The sequence below is a fragment of the Halyomorpha halys genome, unplaced genomic scaffold, assembly GCF_000696795.3.
Source record: "Halyomorpha halys isolate HHAL.00 unplaced genomic scaffold, Hhal_1.1 Scaffold692.1, whole genome shotgun sequence".
Taxonomy (NCBI): Eukaryota; Metazoa; Arthropoda; class Insecta; order Hemiptera; family Pentatomidae; genus Halyomorpha; species Halyomorpha halys.
Window position 1 is genome coordinate 799537 of NW_027113553.1, and position 15327 is coordinate 814863.

Consider the following 15327-nt stretch of genomic DNA (forward strand, 5'->3'; position numbering starts at 1 on the left):
TTATCCTTCGTGACTGAGAGGCGTTGGCGGTAGTCTAAAGTAAAAGTATTGTTTCCATCCTAGATACATAAGTGATCTAGTGTTCTAGCGTTTCATCAATATTAATGTGTGATATTCCACACGCGATCCGACAAAACGAATTTTTAAAACGAACAAAGCCAAAGTTTACGTCGTGAGAAATTTAAGAGCTGCCCTAAAATTCTTGTAACAACAGAATAGTTTGTCAGTGAAAGTTTCACAAACAATTAAAAATTGTATAATTTCTCAAATAATACAAGTCAGTTTTTGGTTTTTTTTTGCTATTTAAGTCACTGCGGAATAAAAGTAACAAAGCAAAAAGAAATGTTATTTTGTCAAAGCCAATATTAGGTACAAGCTAAGTTCTTACAGTCCAAGAGGGGGAAAAAAAGTTATTTCACATCTTGTATATAGTTCTTATTATTTTAATCAGAGCTATATACAGATGAGAACCAAAATTGATGACTCTACCAACCAGAGTAAGTGAGGATAAAAAATGGTGACTATTCCAAAAGTTACAAAAAATTAACTTTCAAGTTGTTTCAAGTAAATAGAACATTACGCATTACTTTCGGTTAGAGAAAAGTTCTATTTTTACCTAGACTGTACATGGGATTCAGTAAATATTGAAGTATTTAAGGTACATCCTTCAAAGTTTATTTTATTTGAGAAAAATCTAAAATGTTTACTCATTTTTCATTCAGATTCTCCATATCATTAAAACTACGACGGCACTAAAATACGTCATAAAACATCAATTAAATTACGGAATATTTTCTTTTAAATATTAGCTTTAATGGAAATAAATAATTCTCGAGATGCATTTTTACATGAATAACTAAAAGTCTATATTTTGATAATTAATTTTGGGAAATAACGTGGAAACTGCTGCTCATATGAAGATAAACGTTATCGACTACATTACAGTTCATTCAACTAGCTTTTATTTTGGTGCTCATAGGTATCTGTAGGTCTGATAGTTCTTGAGATATTGTGTTTTATAAACCAAATGTTTTCCCGAACAACAAGAAATCAACATTTTGTGAACTTATTTTGGTAAATGTCATGTAAACTGCAACTACTTTTCAATTGAGAGCTAATACGTCATTCGTAGGAGTAGTAGTTTCCATGATATTTGACAAAATAAATACACAAAATGTTTATTCTTTGTTAGTAGAAAAAAATATTGCTTTTTGGAAAACTGTATCGCGGGAAGTAATTAACTTAAGCAGCTCTATTAGACTTCATATTTTAGTAAAGTTACGCTACTTTAAATAATATTCTATTTTAATTAATTTTGTGTTGGTGGCAATTTCAATGATATGGAGTTCCAAATGAGAAATTAAGTTTGAGTAGCATTTCGAAACATCCACCATTTCTTATTGAATAGAGTCAATAATTTGTTTTACTATAACTATCCTTTTCATTAAAGTAATAAAAAAATGAGGTAAAATTTCCTTTCTTTTTCCCCGGACTATTGAGCTATTAGTCTTAGGCGGTCCACTCTAGGATTGTTCCGTGTGCTTATGCATGAGAGATTGGTAGTGGAGAAAACTCTGGAGGTGGAGGATTCCCCTCTATGGGGGGGTCCTCCACTTCCACCCACTTTTTATTTAAAGCTTCCAGGTTCAAGACTGCTTGTCTAACGATCCCGTAGCCATTACCAGCCATTATTTTTAAACAAATGAGAGAGGAAAAACAATTGAAGATGACAAAATAAAGAAAAAAAATTACTCCAGTATATAAAGTTCCCAGGTTTCGGCACCAGTTAAACGTTTTTGAGCTCAAAGACTGACTTTTATTGTGTTCCGTGCCTCTATATAATATGCACTTTCAATCTACTCGATCACCCGACATCAAAGTAACAGCTGACTGAGACTGTAAGATAAATATATATATATTTGTAAATCCTTTACTCATAACTTAGTATTTTCAATTGTTGTTTTCTTTATTTTGGTTGCAAAGATAAAGCAAGATATCAACATTAGTAAGACGGATATATGAACGGATATACATAAAATTTTAGGATATAGTTAAAATCTTTTTTTTATGCTATTTGCATTTATTTCTGTCATCGCTATGAGAATAAAAAGATAAATATATATTTATTATAATTAATAATAAGTTATACCTACTTATTATTAATTATACGTTCAAAATATTTTTAGAACCTCATTAAACCCACAATCTTAAAAAAATAAAACTATATATCACCTACTTATTAGTTGCAATAAAATATTATCTGTAAGACTATGTGATAATTTTTAATTGTTCTTTTGTCTTTTAAATGTTTAAGTAAAACCGTTTTATTATTTTAGATTTAATAAAAATAACATTATGTTTGAAATCCCAAAACTTTAAAATTCATTGTAAATTTAAGCTTAGCTAATAGTCCTAATAAGTCTTTTTGAAAAAAAAAAAATACATCAAAGAATAAATGATACAAAACAGAAAATCGGCAACAAATGAGCATTTCGATTTTTACCTACTTTAGGGAAAGAAAGCTCTTATTCGTGTTCGGCTAATACGAAGATGAGCAGCACAGAAAATACCGCAGCATTGGAGTCGTGAGTTCCATTTCTCAAAATTTTCCTGAAGTGAAACCTCCATCCTATCAAGAGCTCTTACCAAATCCGTCAAAAATCAATTTCTGCATGAGAATAAGCACATTTTTAATGAAAATGGTTCAATGATGTATATATTTTCCCTTATTCTGTACTCATTCTGCAATAGAAAATGATTTTTATTTTTTAATAAGAACACTTCTTTCTAGTGTAATTAAAATGTATTTGATAGCATAATTATTAAAATTATTGAGTTTGAAATTGAAACATCACCGTTGAAAAATAGTTTTTCATATATATTCATAATTTTAACTTTTAATAGATTTGTAAAAATTATTGAACACTACTAATGGCTTATTTTTGTAACGTAAGTAATAAAAAAAAATTAGGTTACAAGATATTATTGTATTATTGAGTTAGTCTGTAGACTGGTATTAATTGTAAAAGAAAAGTAAAAGAAAACTGTGGAAGAAAAAAAAATGTTATCTATCTATTATATTATATCATGTAAAAATATGTAACTTATATTTGTCCAGTCACGGATTGATCAGCATGCTGTGTAATGCAGCAACCCGATGTATTTGGGCAGCATGAATGAATAAAGTATTTCTTTCTCTCCTGTTACATATTAATATATTAAAATTAAAATATCTACCGCTAGAATCCATGGGGGTCAGAGGTTCAGTACTTTTTAAGGGAGTACTGATACTTGACCAACGGTTGTGCAAAGATGTGATTTGGTCAAAATCACGCTCGACCGCCAGATTTTCACCCAAGTAAGAGTACCCAAAGTTAGGAGGCTGGGCGGACCCAAGGAAGGGCTCCAGAACCCACAGGATCCACACACGGCTACAGTGTAACTGAGAAAATTTTATACCCAGTCGTATTCGAACTCTGGTCCTTGGAGTTAGTAGTACCACCCCTTACCCAAGTGCTACCGCTCTCCCCTATCAGTACATTTCAAAATATATACTCTATCATACCAAGGGATATTATATATTCATGAAAAAAACTTGTCTCAACTTTTAAAATATTCGGCATTTACATAATTAAAATAATTCTAAATCAGATAAATATAAACTGTTAATAACATTTAAAAAAACCTGTGTGTTTAAAAAAAATGAGTGTCTGTTGGTAAACAGTCTAGCTCAAAAATGAAGACGCAAGAAACAGACATTCCAAATTTATGACGGGTATATGCTTGAGGTGTTACATCTCTTTTTCGCTTAATTGACCGACCGCAAATTGATTTTCACATTTTTTCTATTTTCTCCAAAACAAATCTAACGATTTTGATTAAACTCGATAAATCAATGAGCGATCAAGTGTTCTTTAGTACCAAATAGATATTATCCTCTTTGTGGTAGCATTATATTTCTTAAACGCTGAATTTTCAAAAAAATATCTCTTTAAATTACCTTTAATTTTGTTTAAAAAAAAAAGTTTTATTGTTAGTAATAATAAACGATTGAAAAATATAAAATATTATAGAATTTTATGAGCAATTAAAGGAGAAAAAAGCAAAAATAAATACATATTATTCGAACAGGAAAAGCTGTTACCATTTGTTAAACTGTTGAATTTTTTTAAAATGTAAAATTAATATTTGTTGTAACCAACTCGAAAACTCTAAAATACGAATTTTTATAGCATTAGAAGAATAAAAAAAAAATTTCATAATTGTTGGCTTCTCTGGTCTTAAGATTATTTCTTTTTTTAAAAAACACATAACTGGCATTCACTTAAACATGATTTTACCAATCTATACAAAATTTAGGAATGCAAGAAGTGAAATTTTTCTGATGCGTGCACTGTAACAAATTTTTAACTCATCATCGGTCGCTAGGTCGATTTTATCACGGATGGCCGCGCGTGAGACTTTTCTCACATTTCTTATTTAGAGCTCTTGATCGTATTTAAAATATAAAATTTTGATTTATATTAGGCATTTTTAAGCATAACAAAAAAAAAATATTTTGATACTAGAACAAACTAGTTTTAAAAAATTAAAAAACAAAAAACAAACATAATTATAAAATTGCAATAAACATAACATAATATTTTAGACAGACAAAAATATAAAAAGAATCAAAATACAGACATATCATATTATAAGAGCATAACGCTAATCTTAAAAAAAAAATGCTCAGTCTGAAGAAATCTCTTGTGAACAACTAGTGCAAGTGAACACCATATGACTGGGACATATCGGTCTTTTACACTTTGGCAATTCTTTTTTGTTTATAATGCCTGAATATAACTCAAAAATTTACATAAAATAGTATTCATACGGCGCAGCATGAAGTGAAAACCTGAAAAGGCAATTTTTTATTATAAAGACCACCCTAACATACACTTATAGTATCGAAATACAATTCATATTAAATAATACGTACCTAATGAAGTTCCTTCCTCTTCAAGCCTACATTTCCCTAGTTCTGCTAATACCCTCGAGGATAAAACATTTTTATGGATTAAATACACTTGTCGCAGGTAAGATAAATCCTCACAACTTGAATATTTTTATAGCAGCTTTAGTCGCACGTGAGATAATGTCTCACGAGAAGGGTATGTAGGCAGAGAAAGAGGACTGAACGCTTACCCAGAGCTGCTAGAATGGTGTAGGGGGCGAGATATAGAAGGAAGAGACTGTGAACTACAGATTCCAAGAAGATAGGAACCACAGTATCCCTCTAGCAGCTTCCAGACCCGAAAAACCATTAACGTGGGAGAAATTATCACGCAGCGACCAATCGCGGGTTAAATTTCATATTTTAAAAATTAATAATATGCATTTTGTATGTAATAAGGCACTTTTACACATCCTGAGCTCTAAACATATTTTGAAGATTTTTTTTTTCCTGATTAGGAATTGAAAACTATTGAGAATTCATTTTTAACTATAAATAAAATGATTGCGATTAGAATAGAGTTTCCATAAAATTGAAAAGTAATATCGATGTTAAATTTATACAACAATGGTATCGATACATAATAATAAAAACTGGGGCGGTTTAAACGAACAATAGGAAAAGGGTCCAAGAAAGAAGGCACGCATTCGGAGTTGTTGTATACAACACGTCCTCAAAAAAACACGATCACGGCTATCAGAAAGGTGTTCCTTGACAAATATATGCGAGGAATGGAAACAGGTCAGGTGAGGTAAGTAACATTTAAAATGCATCCCAGTCAAGGAATAGTTAAAATGTACTAATTTAATTTAATTTAATATTTTGTGTCGTATTTAGTCACTGAATAATTTATACAAGCGTTCAATTAAATACAAAAAATAAGATGAGTGTAGGATTAAGGAGACAGATGGGAAAATATTATATACGCTTTTTATTTGTATGTATGAATAATATAAAAATAATAAATCTTATATTTATTAATCACAGCTTTTTGCGTTAAATTTGATACGAAACCGACATGTTTAAATATTAAATTATTATAATCATTCTAATTAAAAACTAGCTCATTCTTTTTATCACTTTAAAAAACTTTAAACTTGTTAAATTTGATTTTTTTTTTTTTATTATTTCATAACAGCTTGAATATTTCAGTCTAACTAATTAAAATTATGTATATTTATTTCACTTCAATATTGTATTAAGACATTGACCTACGAATTCAATTGTTTCTTTTGTTTTTCTCCAGGATAGGCAATTTATTAAAATTTCTGCCTTTATTGCTATTAATCTAAATTTAAATCTGTGTTTTATTTATACCGCCTATTTTTATTTCTGAAAGATAATATTTTGTACTTGAGCTTCTTTCCTAAAGTATAAATTTTGTATTTACACTTCACATCTCTGTTATTCTTGGCCCATATTACCAATGTTTTTACTACACTTATTATTTTAGATTCTAAATATTTATTTCAAGTTTTTGTTTTGTGGATTTTTTTGTTTAGGATATAAGAGGCTCGTACACCATATGTAGCAGCGCCCGTTCTGAAAACTGCTAAATGTATGAACTCATAGACGCTTACTGGTCCATATAGAATACCATAACTGTTCAGATGAGTTTTCTAGTTCTCTCTTATGGTTGTTAAAAATAAATATTAAAAAATTAACTTTTTAAATCCTTATTTTTTATACGTTTTTGATGACAAATAAATGTTTTATATTTTTAGAAACGTATTTATTTTTAACTCCAATACTTTTAGAACTTAATTTCGAAATGAAAATTATTTCCGATTATTATTAATATTAAATGATATTTACTTTAATTATTTGTTCACGAAGTTAAAATAATCAAAATTTAATTACAGCTGAGCCACCATATTTATTCATTCACCATATTATGATGGGCACTAATTTTAACTATTGAATATGATGTTCTTTTAGACTCCAACTAGAACAGAAAAGATAGGTTAAGCAAAACTTTGAGAAAAAATACTTCAATTTCGGCTTAGAAAAATGTACCACAATTCAAGAAATAAATTTCGGTTTCAATTAATACAGCTAAATAAAATAATAACTAACAAATTCATTTTAACTCTCTTCAATATTAAAAGTCTCTCATATTATGCAACCAAAGTAATCTAGTAGGTAATATGGGTTTGTGGTCAAAATAGAAATAAAAAAGTAATAATATAAAATTATTTAATCAAAGACCTCAAAAAAATATAGGATAGAAAATTGGCACAACAGACAAAGATATTTCCTTTATGCAGTATGGATGACATGCATGGTAAGCATATCTTAATATGTGGATGCTTATATCATATACCACAGGAGGGGAAAAAAAATCTAAAACTAATAGTGCTTTACATGCGAGAAAAATAATACATAGCCCCTGCGCTGGGCAAAAACGAGTTATAAATAAAACTATGACTGAATAATCATGGTTATCATCTTTAGTTATTAATGATTCGTTAATTAATATAAATCAGACCATGGAAATTAAGTTAAAGTTTTATTTATAACAAATTTTTCCTTAACTCTGCACAATGGTTTCCTCAATGTGGTGGAGAAAAAGAATATTAGGGTTTCTAAAAGGCAATCTAAACATTAAACAAAAAAGAGGAGAATCATATCAATAAGTAGAAATAAATTATTCTAAATCTAAAGGGAGTTGGGTAGTTCTTCTCTCGTCCAGGTCCGGTTCGAGGTTCGATTCTGGCTGCAACAGACATAAAAAATATGCAGAAGTAAAAAAAAATTTATGATTATGGTGTGCTTAAACCGACAACGAATTTTGTTTTCTTTCACCGCGTACAGATTTTTGCAAATTCATGAAATATATAATGCATGGGGTGTCAGTTTCAATTTTATTTGGTATCGAGAACATTTTTAAATAAACATGACACAAATCGGACTATACTGAGTTAATTAGGATATCTGATATTGGGCATTTTATTTATATGTGTTTAAATACACTTGAATTTATTTTTATTATCTTCGAATATTGCCAATATAAAATTTATTGTTAACATCATAATGGGAGAGGAGTTGTCTTTTCAACAGCTCTAAAAAATTTGAATTCAACCAAAGTATTTACGAGTAAAAGAGGTTTTCAAATTGATCTAGATAAATTTTCAAGAGAAAATGTCAATTGGTTTGATTTTGATGGAAATTTTTATTTTTTAGAGTGATGAATCCGAATATATTTTTTTTTTGTTACCTGCTCTCAGTTGATTCTTTGAATGTTTTTGGTAATTCAATTGTCTATAACTTTCTTTTTTTACTTGATTCAAATGCATTATTTATTTATATGCATTATTATTTTAAAAATTATGAAGTCAGAAGGGCATCACCTGGGGTACACCCAGCCTCTTTAAGGTGGGTACACTTAATTGGAGGAATTCCTGGTGATTAAATATGATTCTGACCAAATTACTTTTTTCTGTAGCTGTCATTCGAGAAATAGTACTTCTCTAATCATAAATAAAAATTACTGAGCAGAAAACCCAAGAGGTTGCAGTGATACAGATATTTAAAGAAGGAAGCAAACGTAGAAGTAATATAAAGAAATAAATGGTTGATGTCATCTGACTGGTTAGAATTTAATGTTCAAAATAAATTTACTGGAGTAAAGAAATATCAAATTATACTATTATGAAGTAATAACTGAATATTGTAAGTACGAAAAATAAGAATTAACCAATGAAAGCAGTTATAAATGAGGCAGAGATATGAGGGATGATTTAGTGAATATTATCTGTTATCAGAAATAAACTAAATAAAAAAAAATGTTATGTGACAAATTTAAGGTTTTGAAAAAGTGACAAGGGCCGTCTTTAGCTCAGGGAGTTGAGGCATAGGTCTCTGCAACCTAGGAGCAGGCTGTTCGAATTAGGTCTTGGGGGTCAACTTTTATTTCAGTGGTGGTCCCAAGAAATGGAAACTTGACTCTCCTCGATAGTGTAAGGATAGGGGAGGTACCCTGTAGATAACAAACCTCTCCCCTCCTTAGGTCAGAAATGACCCTTGTCATCGAGGGGGTCATAAAAAAAATTACAAATATTGTGTTGTTTTTTTTAAATTTAATTAGTTGTAGACATAATCAATAAAATCGAGTCAAAAAGCGTGGGATAAAACAAATATTTGTGGTTTTTAATGTTACAAGACGAAAATAACCACGTGAAACTTTCATTGATACGAATAATTTCCTCAAAAAAATAATAATATATAAACATTACAATCTTAAGAATACTCGAGCATCCTACAGTTGAGACTGTACCTGCCTAAAAAAAGCTATATTGATTTTTTTTATAGATGATGAATTAAATAAACTATATGAGTATAAAAAGCTGATTTTTATTAAAAATAAATAAAGGTAGACAAGAGATATAGGTTCCACTCCCTGTTACATATTCCAGTACTAGCCCAAGTAGTAAATGCACCGCTATTCCGGTATCTTCGGCCTTTCTCTTATATTTGTATTTTTTATTAGCGGTCGTTCGTATTCTATATTGGGATTGTTGGGATTTTAAACGACTAGAAAAGATTATATAAATTTCTTATGATTCGTATTAGTTTAGATGAATATAACGATTGTGTAGTAAACCACTCCCCTCTTAAGAATTCTAACTACATTCCACTAATTAATAAAGGAAATCAACCACATCTTGGAATTTTTTTTAATTGTTGGAAAGACTAACTATTATCATCAAAACATAAAAATACATGTGCAATTACAACACTATGTGAGACTCAGAATTTTTTTTAATATTTACCAGGTTGACATAGATTAGAGGTCAATCCTCAATTTTTTTTTTTAAATTTTTTGTATGTTGGTTACTTCATGTTTCTAGAGATGAAAACAGTAGGGTTTTATTTGGACAGTTTACAAATGGTAGCAAATTTTCTTTGTTCTACGGGGTAATATCAGTAAATGCTAACATTTATGGTTTCGTTTATAGTTTAATTTCTTTATAGTCAGGTTTTAATGTTGCTATCTCATTTAATATAGTTTTATTCCTAATATAATAAAAATTCAAGTTTAATTCTTAAATTAAAAAAAAAAAAATCTATTTTGAAACTATCTTTTCTATTAGGAGGAAGATAACCTCTTAAGATTTGGAATTTCCTGAAGATTCAAGCTTCAATACCTTCGATGTCTTCGATAAATCTCACATTCACAAAATTTCATGTATTTCTTGAGATATTTATGATAAATACAAACATAACTTGTATATTTACCTGATGCAAGTTTGGTAATTGCTCACATAAATTTATCTAATCTTTATTTGAGTAGTTATAAAACTATAATTTTTCCGGCTTGGTAATGTTTGTGTGACTTACCTGTGATATTTTTATTAACGCATAGTGTATAGTATTATTCTTATTTCAGATTCCATTTTTTGAAATATCTTCACAATTATTTGTAGTTTTGCCTGAAAACTTCCGGCTTCTGTTCTTGATTCAAATTGGGTTCACGTTCTTAAAAGCATATTATTTGGCACCAAGAATTTGTCATTTACAAACTTTTTGAATGTCGTCAATATCCTTGAAAATAGTAAACTTAGATATTCTGCGAGGGTACACAGTGAAAAAACACAAATCCCTTACTGCTCATGTTAGATACATGCTAACAAATCTTTTATCGGAATGTACATATTTTTATAATAAAAAAATATAGCACAATAAACTGCTAAATGTTCGTTTACACACCTTCATGAGAATGAGTTTTTAAAATTATGTTTTAATAAAGTCGCATATTATATACATGTCTATTCACTTTTAATTTTTTTTAATTAATATTAAATTATTAAACAAATAATTATTCAGAGGTATTATTGTATACCGTGAAATAAACGAAATGATTTTCGTACTGTCCTCATTTTAGAACTTTGATTTAACAGTAAATAAGCAATGTTTGAATTGTTCAGAAACCAATAAAACTTTTGTAAATTTAGGATTTTTAAATCCAGTCGCATTGTAGTTATCTACGCTTCAATCATTTTAAAATTGAGTAAAAAGTTAAATTTTAAGAAGCTATGATAAACGAAGGGCACATCCAACAGGAATATTAGCTATTCTGGTTGACCTGATTCCAACTTTGGCATTTTTTTTGTTTCAGTATGAAGCAATAGTAGTTCACATTCTTAAATCCATCTTAGAGTATCTCGTGTTAAGTAGAAACAAAAGGAAAAAAAAATGATCTTACTGAACTTAAAAAAAAACTTCTTTACTGCTGTAAAACTTTTTACTAAATATGGGTTTTTCTAATACCACGAATTGATCTGAAATTTATATATTCAATATCGATATAGGTTCACCATAAATTGATTTATTTGCCGGCCAGTACAATTGTCACTGTAAAAGCTGAAATAAATTCCGTCATTTGTTCCAGCACAGAACTACCGATCTCATTTAGTCCACGCTCTGCTTCACCTGCCTGCCATGTATAACAAACTGTAGATTTCAACTAAAACATCGTAAAGTTCAGTTTAAAATATGTCTCTGTTAACGAAAAAAAAGAACTAATTCCAACTTGTTGGTTAGCAAAGTGTGCCACTATCCATGAAAACCATTTGAAAATAATGAAAGAACTTAACTTAAACTATTCTTCAAGAAAGATTGAGTAAATTTTAATACCGGCACATCTGTCTACTAATAGAAAATCCCCTCTGTAGGGAAATTACTCTATCTTTGGAATACATTAAGTAAATAATTCGAAAAACACTTTCTTTGAGCTGTGCCATTAGACAAGAAAATCAGCGAGCGACATTGCCCATTGGAATTTTTGATTACTCGTGTATTGGAGGTTCATAAACTAAGACAAATCGATTAGGAGCCACCAAATTTCAATTATGCATAAAAGGGTTGACCGGTTTAAGTTTTAAACCAAAGTTCCATCTTTTGCCAAGTAACTCACGGATGTACAATTTCGAAGAAGTAGTTATACACACAACAAACGGAATCTTCCTTAACATTAGGCGTTTCTTTTATACCTATTTCTACTAGCACCCGTCAAATGGATGGGTAAATAATAAAAAGTCGATTTCTTTAAATTAAGTCTAAATCTAACAATATTAGGTTTCATGTTGAAATAAATTATTAACAATAGAGTACCCCCAGCCACCTAACGCCGGCCAACCCCCATTTTACAGATTATTTAACTGTTCATTTAATTGATCGATAAGCACTGAAGGTTAGGAATCGATATATATATATATATATATATATATATATATATATATATATATATATATATATATATATATATAGATAACACATGGGTATACATAATAATAAAGAGTGGACTAGATACTGCAACGACTGTTAAAGTGTGAATGAGTTGATGCAGATGACCTTTTTTCTTTTGTTCTTTTATTTTTTTCACAAAATGCGTTTTTCATCAGTTAAATCTAAAATTTTGACCATCTATTCTACCTTATTTGTAAAATAAAATCTCACGCGGTGATCATATGTAAAATATAATATAACACTAAATTAGATTTTATATAATAGAGAGAAATAAACAGTAATTAAAAGAAAAACAATTATCACAGGGGCGATAGAAATAATATTGATGGTGTAACTTTCACTGTCAGCTTCGCTTTGACTTAATACTTATCTTCTTCGGAGGTATACTCAGAACAGTCATTGATGCTGATAAATGCGTTTAATATCTTATAATTTCTCCTGGATTTTCTCATAATTGTTTAAAATGAAAAGGAGAATTGGTCAAAATTAAAAATTACCATTTCCAAATTAATTAATCTATTATAAATACAAGGAGTGGAGGCAGTCTACAATTCTTAAAAATTGTGCACACTTCCTCTAAATTCTGTAGAATAAATTTTTAATTTACTATGTAAAATGGTCATAGTAGTGGAAATATAAAGTTAACGACAGCGCATTTAAGAGCTTTTATCCTGATTCAATCACCTTTCCAACTGGAGTAAGTTTAAGTTGCTAACAGTGATACTTTCTCTATTTAATCGCGCATGTTCTCCATTGTGTTCTACGATGACTCAGGCGTTTACAGTTTATAGTGATGTTCATCTACGATACAAGTCGTTAGTTGTAATTTATGAAATTATAATCATTAAAACATAAATGATAATTATGATAAGCTTTCCGGATCACATAATTTCTTTCCTCTGTGAGTTTTGTAACAAAATAATATTTCCCAAGATTTCTGAAACCTAATTCCTAATTATTAATTAGCGGTAATACTCTGAATAAGGATAGAGCAATCACGGTATTGATCGGAGAGTCCTAATTAATTGCATCAAGGCTCTCAAAATAAAGTTAATTTTGACTAATTTCCTGGAATGATTTAAATAAATACGTAATACCATTCAGGTATATTTTGGGCTAAACGTTCATATTGAATTATATTAAAAAGCAAATTTTGTTGAATAGAGGAATTAACCAAATGGGTCGTTCTGAAGATGAAGTGAGAGCCCCGAAACGTCGACAAAGGAACAATGTAGTGTAGGGCAATTAGGGTGTACGTAATGGAAAAATTAGAACGTATTTAACACTCTAAAAACTTGAATGAATAATTAAAAAATATTAACTTTCTATTACAAGAAATTCCATGATAAAAAATAGTTTACAAATATTTTATCCATTTATTATTATTGGTCATACAAGATTATTTATTTATTTATTCATGAAATATTTGCTAAAGGAGGACCGTATTTGAATGGCAGATGTATTATAGGAAAGGTGAGAGCTAGGAACGTGACGGGACCAGGAGGTAGTTTTTCTTCGGCTGGGCCACAAGCTACTCGGTCACGTCTTGAAGCTATTTCTGCAGTTCGGCCTCACTTCTGTGTCAGTTGGTCAAATCGTTCCGCATCTCAGTCGGTATTCGGAGTAATGATTATTTTCTGAAAAAATAACATTAACACATACCTATTGAGAGTGAGTGGATTATAGCAAAACATTAAATAGAAGTTCATTCAATGGGAAAACGGAAAATAAGTCCACAGATTGAGTATAGTATAATACCATTAGTATGGTTAATTGTTAGTTTCAATGATGGTGAAGTGAATTACTTTCATTAAACAAATATTAAAATGGTGCCCAAACAATTACTTTACACAATAATTGTTGGAAGTCAATAATCTTTTTTTGTTTGTATGCGTATCAGAAAAAATTAAGAGCTCCTGAGCTGCTTTAAATATGTAATCAATTATGAATAAAGGCAATAGTATTGTTCATAGACCAATAAAATACAGTATTATGACAGATACAGAATATAACAAATAGGTAAATAAATATACTCATAACTAAAAAGTAAAAAAACTACATAACGTAACCAAACAGCACTTATGCCATTGAGTTATGATTTAAATTTTGCAAATTAAGGATTCTTAGGGGATTAAACAAAAAAATAACTTTAGTAACATTCTCTTTGTTATAATTAAACTAGCCTACTTATATGGTATTCAATTGCCTTATCCAAATTTAATAAACTATGCAGAGTAGTAAACACGTTATATAGTCTATTATTTCCATAATATATGCTATGTTTTAACTTCATAATAAATAAACATAATAACAAGCAAATCAGTTGTATGTGTTATATTCTACTAAAACGACTAAGTGATCAAAAATTGTCCACCTAAATAATTTTGTTTTAAATTTGACTTTTGAGACTAGATAAACACACAAAGAAGTTGATCAGATTCCAGTTCCGTACAATGTGCTTTCATGATGCTTTATCAGTGTTTGAAAAATTTCTGAGCCTGTGGATTTTTCGAATTATATATTATTGCTCTTACTATGTATATAATTATAATCAATCAATCTGTTTGTAATGATTTCTGTTGATTTGTTTATTATTTAAGGTCAATAATTATCCTTTCCTTTTCTTGCTTGTATTTTCTTTTCCTTTTTTTATAATTATTCATATTCCTGAACTATAATTTGTTTTTTATTTTTTACTTAGGAGTCTCACTTAAAAGTTTAATAATGACAATAATTCAAAATGATTCAGTCTCGTCAAAATTAATTAATTATGTCAAAAATTTGTAAAAGTGGACGTTAATAAAAAGATTAATATTAATAAACATGGCATATTATATTCAGGAAAATCAGAAAAAAATATGTTTAAAATTTTGTCGTCAATCTCACTATTACACGTTAATTAATTAAGAAACTATATTGCAAAATCACATTCTAAATTCTCAAATGAGAAAATTTTAAATTACCGTTAAAAAAAAAAAAAATAACCTAAGTTCGGAAGCTATATTCTTTTCAATTTCTTGAGCTCTGCTCTACCCCTCACACGTGGGGGATAGAGTGGGCTCAGGGATCCTCAGGTCGATTCTGTA

The 15327-nt window shown here is 29.2% G+C and overlaps 1 long non-coding RNA gene across 1 annotated transcript in view; it reads right to left on the reverse strand.

The window, feature by feature from the left end:
- Window positions 1–7374: 7374 nt before the first annotated feature.
- Window positions 7375–15327, reverse strand: part of LOC136796661 (uncharacterized) — a 19502-nt gene continuing 11549 nt past the window's right edge. Inside the window, exon 3 of the long non-coding RNA XR_010844416.1 lies at window positions 7375–7709. This is a non-coding gene — a long non-coding RNA (uncharacterized lncRNA). The remainder of the gene's footprint in view (window positions 7710–15327) is intronic.